The sequence below is a fragment of the Morus notabilis genome, unplaced genomic scaffold (assembly GCF_000414095.1).
Source record: "Morus notabilis unplaced genomic scaffold, ASM41409v2 Scaffold384, whole genome shotgun sequence".
Taxonomy (NCBI): domain Eukaryota; kingdom Viridiplantae; phylum Streptophyta; class Magnoliopsida; order Rosales; family Moraceae; genus Morus; species Morus notabilis.
Genome location: NW_010387635.1, coordinates 1005203 through 1021292, shown reverse-complemented (window position 1 = coordinate 1021292; position 16090 = coordinate 1005203).

Here is a 16090-nt window from a genome sequence, read left to right as displayed (position 1 = left end):
TATTGTTCATTAATTTAAGTTTGAGTTTCTGAACTCGAGTTGAAGAAAAAACTTAAACTCGAGTTCAAACTTAAAAGAATATAATAAAATTATAACTCGAATTATTTTTTTAAAAAAATTTTGACTTAAATTTTGGGCGGCCTAACAGCCCCTAAAATTGTTTGAGAAGTAAAGCAAAGATAAACGTGATAAGAGAACGTGAAAGGAAAGTAAACGAAAATAATTATATAATGGGACACGCATATTAAAATCGGGGATCTGGTTTTATTCTTTTTTTATTACCACCTCTGACTATACCTGATTTTTTTGGTCATTCTAATTTTACTGTTACACTCCGTTTGGTAAGGAGAAAAAAGAAAAAGAATGGAAAGAAAATACATAAAAAAATAAAATGTGAAAAAAATGAATGAAGTTGATTTTTTTTTTATAGTGTTTTAGTATAACAAAAGGAAAGAAAATATGTAATAACCTAAATGATTATTTTATTAATTATTTAAAATTAATTTAAATTTTAAAATAGGGACACAAAAGTAAATTTAGTTATTAATGAGTGGATTTGAGTTTTCCTCCTACTATTAATAGAGAGATAAAAAATGGTGCGCTTCACTATAATTTTTGTCAATCTTATTTTCATTTTCATCCTCTCTTCTTTCTTACCAAACAATCACTTCTATCATTTTCTATCCAATAATCCTTCTACTCACTTTCTTTTTTTTCACTTTTCTATCATACTATGTTACATATAGTGTTAGACTTTAAAAATTTCCACGTTACAATATAGCATTTAACTCCTTGTGTTTGAACTTTTGTTAAAAACAAAATGAAAAAAAGGAAGATAGTGAGGCCAAGTGATTTTTCAGTTAGAATTTTCATTAAAAATAAATGAAAAAAAAAACGCGTTATCACACTTAAAAAGGAATTAATTAAGATTAATTCAAAATTTAAAAAACAAAATAAAAGTTTTTAAAGTTTACAGAACAAGAGGAGAAATAACTCTAACCAAGGCTTGTGTGGACATGGACCAAAAAGTGGTGGATCAATTGAGCTCGTTTGGTAAAGGGATTCGTTCGTTGATTCGAATCATGATTCGTGATTTGTTACAGTATTTTCTCTCACAAAAAATACACATAAATTAAAAATAATTATAATCACATGATTCTAATTTATGAATCAACGGGCTCCTATCTCAAATGTCCCCAACCGGATCTCACTCTTGGCCTGAAGCGCCACACAGATCCAGGAACAATCACACTTCTTCTCCAGGGCCAGGTTGGTGGGCTCCAGGCCACTAGAGATGGAGGAAACACTTGGATCACCGTTCAACCTGTTGAAGCTGCCTTTGTGGTCAACCTTGGTGATCATGGTCATGTGAGTATGGATTACAAAATTCAATTCACAGTTTAGAGCTCATTCTTTTCAAAGCACGAATCACAATTCAATAATCTTTTTATTACGGTATTTTTTCTCATAAAAATTAAAATTTTAATTCATGTTTTCCGTTCGAATTAGAGAAAAGAACACGGCCTAACTTGTTTATTTATTTTTTAGACTATACAAGTTGCTGATCTCACTTGGTCAAAATCAAAACTAACTTAATTTCAAGCCTAAAAGAGTTGTGCCGGCCGATTGTCAAAGCAATGAGTTGGGCAAGTAAAAAGATGGCAAGTTACTAAGTGGTGGCTGGGATAAAAGATGGCTAGAAATATTCAAGTCAAAAATTTGTTCAGACGCGTCTAATAGTTTAAAGAAAATTATTGCTATAGAATATTAATATTATCCAATCAATATTTCGTAATGACGTTAGATTGTTGGATCACATAATCATTATTATTATTATCAATGTGAAAATTTAACTGATGGATCACATAATCATTATTATTATTATCAACATGAAAATTTAACTCAAAGATGATGAAATATATGATTCACAACTGTATCGTACGTGCCATTAGAGTGCCATATACAATACTAATTGTTGAATACTATTGGAATTAGTAATTGATATTCTTTCCTATTTCTAGTGCGAACAAACCCTTTTGCATGATTACAATAGATTGGTTGCTTCTCGTACAGACCCATAATTACTATATTAGATTACTAAATGTAATTATGGGTATGTACTAAATGTAAATTAGTAATTATCATGAGCATAATTCGAGGATTTAGCAATTATAATGTACTAATAATTATTTAGTAATTATTATGGGTAATTACTAAGTTAGATTACTAAATGGAATTAGATTACATAATTACTAAATGCAAATTAGTTCAGACGTTGAAACATTTGGTGAAAAGATAATTATAAAAGTCAACTCTTATAAAGCCTGTACCATGGAGTGATGAATTAAGTTGTTCTACTTGTTGCACCTTCAATAAAATTTCGAAAACTCTCTAATTTTTATTTTAAAAAGAAAACGTGCACGTGATATATATTATTATTTTAATAAAAAATGAGATAGTGAAGTCTACATGTCAAACAATAAATGCAGAAAGTGACAGAAAAAATGACTCTAATATTTCTCATGTTTATAAATTAAATTGTTCTACTTGTTGCGCCTTCAATAAAATTTCGGAAACTCTCTAGTTTTTATTTTAAAAAGAAAACGTGTTCTTTTTCTTTAGATGATCTGGGTTGCCAAAACCAAGCACTTTGTTTCTTACCTACTCTTAAATATTTATGATTGGAATTTCTATCAAAATATCCTATTTCATCAATTTTTGTTATTCTGAGAACCATCCCATGTTAATTAGACATAGGAGCACGTTGCCATTCAAACTAGCTAGGTAATTTTGGGCTTGTTCATTTACATTTTTTATGTGTTGAAACCTTAAAAGGTCTTAAATCATATTACGTAGTAACATTTATAACAACATAAATTTTCATTTATGTAAGGTAAGAGTAGGGTTAACTACTTGGAGATATGTTTATACTATCCCGATTATTAGTAACAACATCTCTCTCTCATTAGGGATCTATGTGAATTACTTTATGGTGAGTTTGGTCTCGTTTTCATTTGTTTTTGGAAACGTTTCTACGTGTCTTTTGAGGCATGAAAATGAAACGGGTGGGTCTCTAAATCACAAATTCACAATGACAAATTTTATCATGATAAAATAAATATGATAATCACAATGAGTAATATAATTAATATTATAAATACTAATAATAGTGAGAATATTGAGAAAAATATAAAAAATAGATGATAGTCCTCTAGGTTATGTTCATAATGAAATTAAAATAGAAATAAAATACCTGCTACAATACATAGATTTTAGGGCTATCAAAGTCATAATGAAATTACTAAACAACAAACAAGAATAACGTTAAAGATCACAAAGGGACAGTCCAACTCCCATATTCTAGAGATCTAATGAAAGAGTATTAGAGATTAATTACATCTCTTAGCCCCGTTCATTTATCGATTCGAGTTTTGCTACAGTAAAAAGCTCTTAGAAACAGTAACATCTAACTTTTTTACTACAGTAAAAAACTCTCACATAAAGTCACATCTCAACTCGAATTAACGAACTAAACGAGCCCTTAATATATTCAGTTGTTATGTTATTTCAAGGATTTTGTAAAATTGAATGATTTTATGTGAAACTTTGAACTCACTAGCCAGATTCTTGAATTGAGCTAAGTTGTGCACTTCTAAACGGTACATCTTCGCAATTATATCATAGTCAAAGGTTATGTAAATTTAACAGAATTGATATTGTCTCTCTACATGTTAGATCTTCACAATTATATCGTAGTCAAACAGTATGTAAATTTAACATAATTGGCATGTGCCTCTCTAAACGTTAGATCTTTACAATTATTATCATAGTCAAACAGTATGTAAATCTAATAAAATTTGATACAGAGTTACATAATGCCTATATTTATTTGTGCCCTATATGTCAAATATTTGTTGATAGAGTAAGTTGAATCCAAATCATGAATTAAAAAAAAACAAAAATGGTAGAAAATAGGCCAATATGAAAAGCTTAAGAAAGTATATAGGCCAACTTTTAGTTATAGAAATTAATAGGTCATAACTTGTCAAGTTTTGGTTCATAATCAGATAAGTTATTGACAAACTTATTAAGTTATGATTCATAGTCAGACAAGTTATAGACAATAATTTATCAAGTTATGGTTCATAACTAAACAAGTTATGGACGTAAACAGTAATTTAGCCTATTTATTAACTTATGTAAACTATTGACCTATTAATTTTAATTCATCTCAACTCTTGGCCTATTTCTCTCTTTCTCTCAAAAAAAAAAAAAAAAAACTACAAAATCTCAAAACGATATTGTGTTCTTGCTTGTAGGTGGGCGAAGAGAGGCTTGGATTTAATCATGGGTTGATCATTGCATTTGTGGGCCAATATTGCTGAACAAACGTGTAGTCCAAATTTGTGGATTATTGAGCTGATTGGCCCAAATCTGAAAACAAGTAGTGGACTATTTTGCTTCCAGTTAGGACGGTGTTTGGTAAATTGACTATTCTTTTTTCTTTTTTTTTTCTTTATGGGATTCAGATCGTACATTTTGTTTCTAGTAATTAGATTTCAGACTAACACCGACACATTAGTGACCACAAATTCAAATAGCAGCAAAAAAAAAAAAAAAAAAAAGAAAAAGAAAAAAAAAGAGGAGGCCACAAATTCTAAAATTTTTTACTTTAGAATTGGAAAAGACTAATGTCTGATTATTTGCTAAATGACCGTACTTCACACCACAAAAAAAATTGTTGGACTTGCAATTTGTTTTCTCAACTTGTAATGTCATAAACAATAGAAATTAATTTTTTGACTCAAAATCTTTTTTAATCTATGTTTATATTGTAAGATAATTATAAAATCAACATTATAGTTTGCTATTTTTCAAAGGTTCACCTGAATATAATTATAACCGAACATTTTTTGCTCTAATTTTCATATTCTGATAGAATATCAAAATCAATAAAGATAACGAAGATTAAATGGCATAAACATAAAAATGTTAGATTTTAGTGACATTAATTTTCTCAAACGTTAAAAGCGAACAAAAATGAAAGATTTTCAAGAAAAGAGCTTTCTATTACTTTACGGGACCCACGCTATTTATTGTTACTTTTATTCTCTTTCCTTTTGGTTTACTTTTTTTTTTTTATAAATAGACAAGCAAACACATTTTTGTCACAAAAATAAATAAATAAAATAAAGAATGATTTGGTGAAATGGAATACGACCAAAAATTATTTTGTCGTTTCGGTGATTTTTCGACGATGATAACTTGAAATGATATCAGTGTCAACACATTTTTTTTTGTCCACCACTCCAATAAGTGTTTTTTTTTTTTTTTTTTTTTTTTAATCTCTTCCAAGTCGTTAAAGTTGGTGGAAACATAGGGAAAAAGACATAACCTCTAATATTTATTTCTTTTTATAAAAAAAAAAAAAAAAAGTCACAAGCTCACACTTTGAAAACATGCACGTGCTTGGTATTTTGAAGCAGAAAGTAGAAGAAATTATTAGAATCTTATTTTTTAATAAAAACAAAAGCTCTTAATGAATGAAAGTATCCTATTATGGCTTAGACTATGGACCTTGTCAAAGTTTTTCATGGACGTTAAAAATTATTTTCGGTTTATGTGTGTTTTTTATGAGAAAAAATATTGTAGTAAATCACGAATCATGATTCGAATTAACTAAACGCACAAAGTTTCCTCACTTTTTTTTTTCCTTTTTATTCCTTTGTCGAACTCGTGAAAAAGCAGTTTAGTCTCATTCCTCAATTAGTAATCTCTAGTAATATCACAATATATGCATGTGATTTGATTTACCGACGTTTAAGCTCTTTTACAGTGGCTTTTACAGTGACTTTTGGGCGTACATAGTTTGGATAAGTTATATTTTTATCTTTATAAATAATTATTAATATGTCACGATGTAAGTTCAAAAGCCGCATTTGGTATAGATCACACAATTCACATTTTTCTTATGTGACAACCTTTAGATAAGGCTTTATGCCTGCAACCCTTTTGAAAGTGGCAAGCAAAGTGTTTGTTGAGAGAAAATAATAGTTAGTGAGTTGGAATGAAAGATACTTTTGTAGTAGGGTATGAACAAAAAAAAAGGCCACTGCATATTCATTATGTTTCATGAAATCGTTATGACCATGTTTGAAGTTGGTTTTGTTTTTATTTTTCACGTTTTTTGAGAAAGAAAGAAAAAATGAAAAAAAAAATGACGTTTGGCACAATTAAAGATAAAAAATGAAAATGAAAATGATTTTTTAATTTAGTGTAAAATGAGAGAGAAATGAAAAATAACTTTTAGTCATTTTTCATTTTTTGTTTCCATTTTCTCCTCTCTCGAGCACAAAGAGAGAGAGACATTAATAGATTTTTTTATACAGAAAACAATCTCTTAATAAAACTACCAAACGCATTTTTAAAAATAATTTATGTCTGATATTGAAAACATTTTCATTTCCATTTTCATACAAAAAATAAAATCATTTTAAAACGAGTTCTAAACGCACCCTATGTTTCTTGTAATATGATATAATTATGACGTAATTATCTAATAATTTAAAATCATATTGGTGGTTTTTATATCGTACCATATGTAAATTGGGAAACGAGAGGGAGGGTTATAAGATATTTGACATCACCTCACTAGATAAGGCTTCATGAAATCAAAAACTATGAAACATTTCACTCGTTTCGTTCGTTCGAGTTGAGAACTTGAGTTAAAAAGTGAATTTATGTAAAAAAAAAAAAAAAAAAAGCATTATAGTAGAAAAGGTTGAATTTGAATTTTTACTACTGCATTAAAAACTTGAGTTTTAATTCGAATTAGTGGAATGAACGGTCTAAGGCCCTGTTCATTTCACTGATTCGAGTTTAGAATTCAAGTTTTGCTACAGTAAAAGGCTCTCACAAACAATCACATCTAACTTTTTTTCTACAGTAAAAAGCTCTCACATAAAATCACATCTCAACTCGAATTAAAAACTCGAATCAGCGAACTAAACGGGCCCTAAACTTTGTTTTGAAAGATTGCAAGTGTTTGTTGAAATCAAGTACCGGTGAGTAGGAAGGAAGGGACAAGAAAGTGAAGCAAAAATATTTAACGTGGGAAACCAAAAGGTCGGCTTAACAAGATATTTTGGTATATCTTTCGGCCGTGACCACCAAATTAATGATGATTAACACGATTTAATTTATTTGTGGTCCAACTCTATTCTTCCTTGAGCAAGCTCCAAATGTCCTTTCAAACGTGATGTTTTCATGTATGATCATGAGAAGCATGAAGTTGTGTTCATACTTGCTCTTAAATTCAATTTTCTCCCTAACCCAATACCTTGGGGGTGACATCATTACACAAACATCCCTAAATAGAATTTCTTTAGTTTATAATTAGTTTTTAGGAGAATTATGTGATAGATAAATCGGAAAAATAAAACACCTATCATTAAAATACAAATTTTAACGGTCAGATTTATCATACCTTTGTTTTATCTAGTATAGTCTAACGGTGGCGGTAATTGTAGCATTTTTTCTAAGGACTTGAGACCTTTTTGAGATAATATAGTAACGATGAGGCAAGTTTAATATAGCATGGTAGTAGACTAATTTTATTTAGTGTAACACTTTAAATAAAATGAGTATTGCACGAACGTATAAATGATGTTACATTGACGAATAAAACATGTGACAAATGTCGGATGCATACGGCTATTGAATTGGAGGTATTTCCTACAATTTTAATGTGATCTAAGGATTCAGAATCACCCGACCACATAAGTGTTCTTGTTTTGAAGTAGATTATGACCTGCACGTAATAACCACTTAGAATCATAAGTTGGCTAATGGTAAAGGCACATGAAGTTATTATTTCTAATTCAGTCCTAAATCTAGTAAAGTTCTCCCAATATTAAAAAAATAAAAAATAAAAAACTAGTATAGTTTTAGACAATTCTGTGAATGCTAACAGATTCGTTATTATTCTGAGGTTACATAATTTGCTTTTCCTACGTTGGCAACACTTCTTATGAACAAGCTGGACAATCTAGTTTGAATGTAGAACTAATCTCGATCAGCAATATATCACCAACCACAAAAAATGGTCTCTTTTAATTATTATTAAAAATAAATAAAAAAAAGTGTTTCTTTTGCAGACAATTTTCCAATAATAACGGGCTGTTTTTGAGATGCGGTGGAGAATGTTTGATATGCTTTTCCTTGCCGATAAGTGAAATTAAAAATGTATATTCAATTACCTATAAGTCTTTTATTATTTTTTTTAACTTGAAAAAGTAGACGTTTGGTTCATAAATTTATGATTATAATTTAAAATTATTCTCAATTTACGTGTTTTTTTTATGAGAAAAATACTGTAACAAATCACGAATTATAATTTAAATCATGATATGAATTTAACAACCAATTTAGGAGTGGGTGAGGGACGCAGGCTGAGGCTGGCATTCGCTGGTGGCACATGATAAACAGTGATTGAAGATGTCTACTATCTCTACCACAACTTTGGTACGGGCCTTTTATACTAAAAAAAATGTTAATAAAAAAATAAAAATAAAAACTTTGGTGTGGTCAAACAATACTGGCAATATATTGGTCGTGTCTAGAATTGATTCTGTTTTTGTTTTTTACGTTTTTTGATAAAGAAACAATGAAAACGTTTTCAAAACGACGTTTGGCGCAATAAAGACAAAAAACAGAAATGAAAACGATTTTTAGTTTAGTGTAAAATGAGAGAGAAATAAAAAACGACTTTTAGTTGTTTTTTATTTTTTATTTTCGTTTTCTTCACTCTCGAGCAGAGAAAGAGAAAGAGAGATATTAATGAGTTTTTTTACACTGAAAACAATCTCTTGATAAAACTACCAAACGCTTTTTTAAAAATAATTTATGTCCGAGATTAAAAACGTTTTCTTTTTCATTTTCATACAAAAAATAAATCCATTTTAAAACGAGGTTTAAACGCACCCAATTTTATTTCACTGTAACAAAGTTTGCATTACACAATGCAGATACTAACAGTTTTTGAGAAATCGTCGTCTAATGTGGAGAAATCGTACGGCAAAATATTTATGTATTTCGGAGATCTATAAGAGATATTATTAAATCACAGTTTCTTTGTTAACTGTTCTAAAATATCCATATTTAATGACAATTCGGAAATATAAATGTGGCTTCTTTGGATCTGTGTTATGACGTTTCATGTGCCCATTAAATGACGGTTGAAACTGTCGTCAAATGTTTGGTACATTGAAGATTCACAATTAAACGAGGTTTTCTAAGCATTGTGAAATCTTTTAATGATGTTTTTAAACATTGTCTTATGTACAATTTCTATTGGTGGCTCCTCACTAGTGAGAGATTAAAAACATTGTCATCATGATAAAATAAAAAAAAATTAGCTAAGTCAAGTCAAAGTCTTTTCTTGTTTATATAATGGGTTTGCGTCTGAATTCTTCCGAGTTACCACTTTCCTGGAGTATACTAAAGTATATATATATACTGCTACATGCTTTCAATTTACAAACACTGACACACACACATATATATACGTGTATATACGTGTATATATATATACATACATTATATATTTATAGATGTATATTATACCTAAAAAATTAATAACGCTTATTCGCTTGGTGAATTGATCATAAGATTCAATAAAGGTTTAATATTTTACGATTGCCAAGTTTGAAGTCCTAGTATTATTTGATTTTTTTTCCTTCACAAATATAAAATTCATGTAAGGTAGCACGTCAACTTGAATTCATTTAAGAGGAAAGAGGGATTACGATGACGAGTTGTCTATTCTTCTGTTTGTTTCAACTTAGCATTCAAATTTTAATTCAAGGTTCAAATTGGTATTTGGGAGAAAAAAATTGATGGACAATTTAAACTATTAACAATGGTTTAAATCTTTGATATTTTAGAATTCACCGTCCTCTAAATTTAACAGTTATAGATTTTATTTTTTTCTCTCTCTTCAATTTCAATCTTAAAAATATCATAATTTCTCCGTTTTAATTCTGATTGAGACGATTTTTCTTTTAATTTGTTCATAATGGAGAGAGAAATAAATTCCTACCCATATTGCATATTTTTTAATGTCATTTACAATGAGGTTTTATAAGATTTATCATAAAACTCTAATGACAATTTTTAACACTTTATTCAAACACACTTTTTGAATTTTATTTCTAATTCAAATTATAATTTATTTATATATCTAAACACTGATTCAAATAATAATTAAAATCACCCAATTAAAATTTTGAAGGGGGAGTGAAGTTAAAGAGACAAGAAAATAGCATATAAAATTCTTTCAATCGTCCCTTTTTTTTTTTTTTTTTTTTTAATCCTTCTTTCAATCATCCTTGGGGCCCGCAATTGAGACAATTTGACGATTGGAGATGCGGGTATATATTAGACATAAGTAGATGGCGATACAGGATAACAAAACCGTTCATATTTGAATTTTTTAAGATAGCCAATGACCAAGTCAACACTATGAAGTTTGACATTTGACTTGTTGTAATACATCATCACACACGGAGTAATGGAACACTTGGAATTTATTTATTATTTTTTTCGAGTTAAAAATATTGCAATAAATCAACAAAAAAGGTGTACAATGAAAAAAAAAAAATACTTGAGCAAACTTTCCACCTACAAATTCTATATTATGAGACCTATTTTTTTATTAATAGTAAAACTACTAGTGCGCTATAAGATTGTTTTATACAACGGTATAAGTTATAAACTCATAGACCTAAAAAATATATGTGAATAATAAAATTATAACTTTTATGGCATGAATGGAATTACTTATAAATTAAACAACTGGTGAATAAAATGTTTGCAATAGTACTTTTTTTTTTGCTAAATAGTTTTTAATAGTACTTGCAAGTTCTATTTCATATATTTCTGATTTCTCAACAACTAATCCTTTTTGGTCATGCTTTTTCCTTTAAAAAAAAGAAAAGGCTATAGTGAAACCAAGAAACTTCAACGTGCCTTAACCAACGAAGCAAATTTTATTAATCATTTGGTTAGAATTTTCAACTTCTAATCTTTAAGTGGCCACATTAAAAATATTATACGGCATGATAATTGATACAATTTTATCAAATAATTAAAAAAATGCTTTGCGATAGGGCAAATCACGTGACTTACCACAAAATTTTTCAAAAACAGGGGGGTCAAAAATAGTGTGTTCCATATATAGCTACATCTTTCATGAGAACATGGACCTCTGTATTCGTTCGTGATTCTAAATCATAATTCATGATTACCTATAGTGTTTTTCTCTTACAAAAAATATACGTAAAATGAGAATAATTCTGAATCCATGACCTAAACGTTCACTAAAATTCATCTCGACATCAATTTTCATTGAGTCACATAATTTTGTATTTAAACCGCAATAAAAGCTACAAATTTGTCCGAAATTTCTATTTTCCTTAAACCTTAAACGAGACCTTCCACACAACAACCAAAAAGAGTTTATGTTTTAAAAGAAAAAAATATTATTATCAAATAGAGAAAAGATCTAGTTATGATTTTATCACATATAAAAAAAAAGGGAAAAAAATTGGGAAAAAATCAATATCTTCATTTTTGTGTACACATTCAACTAGTAAAATGTGCATCCAAATTTCATGTATCTTCAATCGTCTACTTGACAACTTGTCAGGCTTAGATTTAGAAGTTCCACATCAAGCCCCACTTGACTCCACTCAACCACTCATCACGTGTAACGCCATTTAAATTAATTGTCATTGTAGGTAAAATCTTAACTGCGACACTTGTATAGTCTGATAAATACAATATTTTTTTGTATTCTCATGTAACGTCATTATTATATGTGCGTAGCGCGGCCCTTTAAGTGTTTATGTGTTGGACTATATTTTTGAATTTTACACTTTTATAAATTGAACGTTATACATACAAACGAACGATGATACATAAAAATGGAAAAATATATATTTACCGGACCGGTTCAGGTGCTGGACTTAGCACAATTTGTACAATTGCATAATTATGTTATACTCACACAAAATAGAAAACTATACTCGTTTATTAGTTTGACTGTGCTCAATTATATAAGTTTGAGTCATCTGATATGAAAATCAAACTAATCTTCTTTAATTATGGTCTGAACACTTCAAACTATATGGTTAGAAGTAACAAAACATGTCCACTCCTCATAGGCTCTTTACTTTTATGAGTCTTCTCAAGTCCACTCAGCCGTCTAACAATGCTAAGGTAAGATTTTGTAATTTACCTCAACGACAGTGGTACATTATACAATTATAATATTAAATTTTTATTTAACTTTATTAAATGTTGTATTTTTTTTAACATAATTTTGATGTTGTATCCGTTTAGTTTGTTGATTCGAGTTTTTAGTTCGAGTTGAGATGTGACTTTATGTGAGAGCTTTTTATTATAGCAAAAAAGTTAGATGTGACTGTTTATGAGAACTTTAAACTGTAATAAAACTCGAATTCTAAACTCAAATCGGTGAAATGAACGGGTCCTGAATTTACAATTCTGCAGTCTCGTATTGCAGTACATTTTAGGATAAATTTTAAACTACATCATTTATGTCACTTTATCTCCAAACTTTAAAATATAGTTGTTGCGCTCCCTGTTTTATATTACTTCTCACTGAAAGTTGTTATTTTTTAGACAAAATTGTAAAGTTGTCAATTTAAATTTGATGAAACACTTAAAGTAGGGGTGATAATTCATGTCAAGTGTCGTATTTTGATCCTTTCATTTTAAATTTGCAGTCAACCCGAACACGACTCGTGACACAAACTTTTTTAAAAACCACAACACGAATACGACACGACCACTTTACGGGTTGACACGACATAACCCGAAATGACCCGTGAATCCAAAATTGACCCGAAAATTGTATACATTTATTTAGTTTTTTACATATTAGAAATAACTTAAAATTCATAACACACTAAATTACAATAACATCCATTGAAATTAAGCAAATAATAGTATAAGATTTTGAGTATAACTATCATGATATCACAAGTTCATAATAAAATTTAAAATATGAAATGAAAAATATATGTATTTTTTAGTTTTTTACGAGTTTTGTGTCATGTTTGGGTTATGCTAGTCCAATCCAAAATTGACCCGTGTTTTTCGTGTCAATTTCAGGTCGACTTAATTCTGATCCGAACCTCTTTTTTCTCAACCCTAACCCGTAAAATTTGTGTCGTTTTTGAGTCATGTCGTGACCCATATTTCTAGTCCTAACTTAAAGGTTAATGAATGCTTTTCCCTCCAAAATAAATTAGTTAAGCGCTAAATGTTAGATGTATTTTCTACTTATAATAGTTGCTCAAGGGCAATAAAATAGAAGGAGAAAAAGTGGAAAATAACCCATATTCAATTGAGTTTGTTAAGATTTTAAAAAAAATTGACGAATTTAAGATCTTCATGCATATCACATGTGCTAGTATGTTTGAAAAATAATAAGTTTAAAATGTTGAGAAAATTTCAAGACATTATATATGAGAGGAAATAACACGTACGTTTTAAAGTTCGGGACATAATAATATAAGTAAGACAATTTAAGGGAATTCATAAAATTTACCCTATATTTTATATATCCAATCATTGAATTGTTTGTTAGTAATAACACAAAGGAGAACATCACCCAAAAACGAAGAAATATAATTGTAACTGTGCCTACTTTTATACGTGACGGGAAAAGAAAAACAAAAAAAACAAAAACAAAAAAAAAAAGAAAAACGTATTGTGTGGATTTGAAAATAGAAACGTATTGCCATTAAAAAAAGGAAGAAAAAGCAAAAAGGAAGCTTGAAAATGTCTGCACAAGTAAACCCAACGACACGGATAATATAATAACCTAACCGTGATGCGTTGTTACTTGGGTTGCGTACCCAAAAACAAAAGATATATTACTTGGTTTGGTTACGCGTGTTTTTAGCTAAGTTGACATTAACAATGGTTTTTTTTTTTTTTAATGGTTTTTTACACAATTATCTCCGAACTTATCATGATTTAGTAAATTATCTCTTAAACTGAACCTATTTTTTTTTTACAATAATTTAATATAATTTTCGTCAAAATGAAACATATTGTAATAAATTTACAAGTTTGAGAGTAATTTATCAAAATTAAAAGTTTAAGGACCAATTTGTTAAATTACGATAAATTTAAGAGGTAAATGTGCTAAAAACTCTCTTTTTAATGGTACTGTGTTTCATCGGTGGTGTATATTTATAAACATTATATTTTATTAAAAATCACATAAAAAGTTATATAAAACTAATTGATACAAAATTCTATTAATACAATATCATATTCCTAAAAAATATACAAAATTAACAGAATTTGATGCTATTAATGTAATACAGAAATCTATTAGTAAAGTGTTGAGTAAAAAAAACAGTGAGAGAGATAAAATACGAGTATTTTCAGTTTTTAGTAAATATTTTCCCTCAAGAAACAAAAGTATTTATACAATAGGATGTGTGCATTTAGCTTAAATTGTGTTTTCGAAAAATTACAAAATCTTCTCTTACATTTAAGTGAAATGCGAGTTAAAAAGTACCATATTATCATAATGACAAAAGGAAATTGAAAGAAATGTCCCACAGTTAAAAATTCACAATATTATTATCAAAATTATAACATTCTCTTGCAAGTTACTTCAAGTTTACAATTAAGGAATATCCTAAAAATGTAAAAGAAAAAAAAAGAAATGAGCAAAGTGTTTTATGCGTCTGCAGTTTAGTTTGATGTATATAATTTGTAAGAAGTCATATATTACCCATACAATTAGAGTTGTTAGCCGATTTCTCTTTAATCCTGAAAAATAGCATTGACAACAATAAAATGAATATTGAGATATTTGAGAGATACTTTCAAGTTGTGTTTATACTTTAGTAGTGGTGAGTGCATTCTAGATGGGTACATAGATTTAAACATAGCAGGTGATATTGATTATGGAAAGTTAATTTCAAATTTCTAATTCAGGAAGTTAATTTCAGATTTCTAATGACTTTTGTAAGGGGAGCAGTGTATTGACAGTCTAAGCCACAAAATTGTGCCGCTTTATCCACCATAGAAGGTGAGTACATCGCAATCACTTAAGGTTGCAAGAAAGCTTTGTGGAGGAAAAAATTTCTTGAATAATTAAGCATGCAATAAGAGAAGTATATTGCCTAAGCGACAGAGTGTCATACACCTTTCTAAGAATTCAACAGTTTGAGATCCAAGCATGTTAATGCTAGACTTCATTTTATTTATGATGTGCTTGAAGCAAAGCAACTGTACTAGGAGAAGATTCTCATCACATGACAATTATTAAACGTAACATCGACGTTTGAGAGAAATAATACTAAAGAATTTAAGTTTTGTTCATTTAATAACTTAAGTCACAATTCAAGTTCTATTGTTACAATATTTTCTCATAAAAATTTAAATTTAAATTTTTTATTATAATATATTTATCTCACATATACAATTTAAATTTAAATTGTGAAATAAACACTAAATACTATATTATTGTTTTCTAATATTAATATTATATTTAATAATTATCATATTACGTTTTCATAGTTATATTTTTACGTTAAAAGACACTCCCTCATAAGAATCGAAGAAAAAATGGCTCCGTCACCGATTCGAGTTTAGAATTTGAGTTTTGCTACAGTAAAAAGTTATCAGAAACAGTTACATCTAACTTTTTTACTACAGTAAAAAACTCTCACATAAAATCACATCTCAACTCAAATTACAAACTCGAATCAACGAAGTGAACGAGATATTTACGTGATTGACCTAAATATTTTTGAGAAGATATTTTTTACCGTACTATTCTTTTTTTTTGTTTCTATGGTAATCCTATTTTTTTTAAAAGAATTATCCGTTAACAAAAAAAAACACACACACACACAAGGGTGTTTCAATTTCAGACATTTTTTTTTTTTTTTTTGGGTTCAAAAGTCTCTTTTTGACCACCATCTGTCTTCCCTCCCCCTCCCCTCTTTCTTCCCTTCTTCCTCCGATCTGCTCCAGT